Source organism: Branchiostoma belcheri, unplaced genomic scaffold (assembly GCF_001625305.1).
Source record: "Branchiostoma belcheri isolate BF01 breed outbred unplaced genomic scaffold, Haploidv18h27 scaffold6, whole genome shotgun sequence".
Lineage (NCBI taxonomy): Eukaryota > Metazoa > Chordata > Leptocardii > Amphioxiformes > Branchiostomatidae > Branchiostoma > Branchiostoma belcheri.
The window spans coordinates 4,924,484-4,928,598 of NW_017804242.1; positions in this window are offsets into that span (position 1 = coordinate 4,924,484).

A 4,115-nucleotide genomic window follows, 5' to 3' on the forward strand; every position below is an offset into this window, starting at 1 on the left:
CAGTCAGGCTATGTTTTACGNGTACAATAAAAAACACAGAAAAGAAAGGTCCCGTTCCACTCTATGCAGAGCACAGGGGTGGTGCCCCATCTCCATTTTCGTAGCCCTTGGGCGACACACATTTGTGCAAGGCACTACAGCAGGGGTAGCTGGTAGTGCTGTGTGTTTGACCTTCCCACACTCTTTCTTATATGTGCTGAGTGCTAAGCAGAGAAAGAAAACACAGATCGAAGACAAATACAGGAGTTACTAGAATCCACCTACCAGTGTGCAGAACTGACTGACGGGGAATCCACACGTGCTGTTGGCCGGGTCCACTCTAGGCACCGTCAACTTCGCCATGTCAATTACATTGGGTTGGCACGGTCGGTACTCCACCAGCCCCGTATTCACATCGATGGACTCACATGCCTGCGTGTTGTCTGTGCTGGGCACGGGTTGTGTGATCAGGACGCACGATGCTTGGGACGAGGCTAAGAGCAGCACTAACGCGTAGCCGACCCAGGAGGCTCGGAGTGAGGCTATGAAAGTTCCAAAGCCCATGGTGCCGTCACATATTACTTGTAGATAGCCTCAGAATGGACGTCAAGCAGTCAGGACTAACGCCGTCTCTGAAAGAATAGAGATGAGAAAAAAATCGTATTCAGCAACAATTTGAATGGTGTATACATGTGTGTCACACTCTGGTAGCATCTGCGAGATTACTGTCGAAGAGGATTGGTCTATTGGTATCTATACTCTAACATTTTTCAACATTTCAAAATGTTAAACATTCAATCACATTACTGGAAGCTACCGATACCATTTAAATCGTCTGTAATTGTCATAACACCTAAATAGGTTTCATTGTTGTACATGCATATGATACTAAACATGGATCGCAGACTGTACCAGTAGAGACTTCGATCAGGGTATCTCTACCAGCAGAATCGCAGAATCTACCAGATCAGAGTCCCATAACTGACATATATATACGGCTAAACTTGTTTGTAGGAAGAGTAGTATGGATATGGATGACCCCTCCATTTAATAAAAAAAAATCATGTTGTGACAAATTGCCTTTTCACGAATGATGTATGCAACATGGCCGTTTGTGAAGCACTTACAGACTATAACAGAACATCAGGATTTTGCGGATGCTCGTTAGGAATGGAAACATTTGATAAATATCCGCACTGAGAGTACCTTTGTCGACGGAATTGATGATTCATTTGATGAAGTGGCGTAAATCAACCAATTGGGAACAGTAGGTATACGTCATTTAGGCACATACGACAGTTAAAAAACTAAGTTGGTACGAGAGAGACACTTTTTTAAAGAATCCAGAAGAAGGCACCAAATAAAAATATTAAAGGCCATACGATAGTTGATCCTTAAGATTACGGATTCAGCAAACGTAAAAAAAAACACTGTATTTGGCTTTGATGGGCGCCCATCAGCGTGGCATCTTTGCCAGATTCCCCAGTGTTCAAATACAAACAGATTGCCCTAGCACAAAGCATTAACATCCCTCAAAGTGGTTGTGTTTCTAACGATAATCCTACCAACCACTGTTACTGTTGTAGAAGGCTCATGGTGCAATAGCCGATGGCTATATTGTGGTGCACCCAACGATTGCCCAGTTTGTTTTCTAAATTTAAGTATCCCCAGTTAAGATCATGCTTCCAGATTAACAAGATGAAACAATCCTCTGTAGGCAAACTAAAGCTTGATAGATGCCACGTCGTCTCCATGATTTGCACAGTGGCATACCAGGTCAAGGTCTGCATGCAGTTGGCGTTCATATAGTCTTGATTCTCATGCTTGCATGGATCATTGAGCTACTCGAATGCTAATCAATGTGACATTTTGCAATGGCAAAATGCCGCAACAAGACATGTGGGGCCAACTGGCGATTTCACGTGGCAGCTGCTTAAAACCGAAATAAGCTCATTGCGTACCCAAGGCACAGGCCATAAATTACATCCCACGTTTTTAACAAAAACATTTTTAGCACAGCAAATTACTACTGTTTATTCTTACCCTAACACATTCGCATACATTGTGACAGGCACTCCAACCCTGTCCTACCACTTGCTACATAATGTTATCCAACACAACTGGGTGTCTGCTACAGCACCAGTTACCACGGTGACCGCGTTGGCTCAGGTCATTGACCTTATGTGTTTGAAGAAGAAGAAAAAACTTGATTGTTTGTCATATCTCCATAAAGTAACTTTTTCAGTTCGTCCATGAATATTTCATGGTTTACCAAATCGAATGCAGCACTGAAGTCCAAAAGGACCGCGCCTACCAGATCTCACTTGTCTATTTCCTCTAACAATTCATCTGGCATCTCTGCCATCTGAACGATGGTGCTTTTACAATGTAAAAGTTCAACAAAATGGAGTTTGAGGTCTTGCCTTGTCTCTAACAAAACCTGCCATGTCGATGATCACACTTCTAAAGCAAGCAGAAGTTGCCACCTCGTCCACTTCTATTGTAGCTGCTTGTCTGTCCATTGGTCCAACGATTAGGATTAAGTAGTGATACTTTACTGCCGAGGACTATCGACGCCAATGGCAAACATGGCACCTTGAAAGCTGAGTAACGGTACTGTTAAAAAGGCTATCTTTCGTTGGTGGCACCTGGCGAAGATAAGAGAACTAAAAGCACGCCATATCGAAGACGGCCTACAGCTCCGGCAATCATTTGATGGCGAGCAATGCATTTGTCAGCAAGGGTTACCTATCGGAGAGACAGCCAGTGTTTTGTTGAAGGACAACACAAAGCGTTATCTCTAATGCTGTATCTACTGATTCGTGTTTTAGGTGGGAAATTTGCTCAGTGCTAATGGATCCACAAAGTTAGAAGCTGTCAACCATGATCACTGCCATGTCTGAGAGAACCGCATACTACTTCCTTGTGAATAAACTAGTATAGTACAGAAGTAATATGCGTAGAAGCATCATCCACCAAAGCAATATCACCTTGAATAACAACTACGATTGTGGATTCCAGGTAAAATAAAAAATGTACTGACAAATGCAGTTTAGTACCATGGCATTCGAATGTTTTGTATTCTTTGATCAATCATAACAATTGGTTTGCAGATTGCATTAAGAAACGAAGAAGCGTCCTCCGTTTTTTTTATTCCCCATGCGTCTTTATTAAGTTGCCTTTGAACTTGACTGGAAAAGATTAGCCCCATTAGTTTTATGGCATATCAAACAAAATTACCTTCGGCGTGACTGGGACAGTTATCTACTTCAGAAGGGTACTCGTGACCAATTTTAACGTCATTCATAGTTATAATAAGTCTCCTTATGCACCCTTAAGCTTATCGCAATATGCAAAATTTACGATGACCAAGCTAAACGAATGCAATTTTGTCTTTTGAAAGTTATGGCTTGCAACCTTTACGAGGTTACAAAGCCTTTGCGCGCTGAAGAGTACTTGATATCTCTTGCAATTACACAAAGCTCGTTTTCGGGAACATGAACTCTTTCACTACCTTTCACCCAAATTACATAAGAGGAGCGTTCTCCTTTACTTCGTCAAATCCCTCTCAAGGTGTGCAATGCAAAGAAGAGGGCGATGGTCGCCCATTAGACTAACTGTGATTTCCATCAGTATTTGTCTGAATGTAAACTTCGAACCCATGGCACAACTTTATCCCCGGGGTTGTCATAACGATGTCTCTTGTGGGAGCAACTACGTTAAATGTACTTAAAATGTTTATTCTAAAAGAAACCTTTCAAGTCATACCTGAATAGGGACTTTTTCATAGGAAACATTGGTTTATGGATTCTTGAATTTGATGAGTAAGCTATTAAGGCGAGACATATTTGCAATCCTAAGGCGTTTCTTTAACACACCTAATAATTTAGATCCAACTACATGTGATGGTAGAAGGGCCATAAAACTATAAGTGTTAAAGTCATTAATACAGTTTTCTTTTACACAACCAACTATTTATACTGACGTTTTGGTGTCTATCAGACACCTTCCTCAAGAGCTTCTGTATGCTTTACTATACCAATGATAAAACTATTTTCGGAAGTTTGAAATCATTGAAGCTTCCTGCTAGCCGACTGTGTTATATGGTGGCAGCTAATGCTAGATCTATAATACTA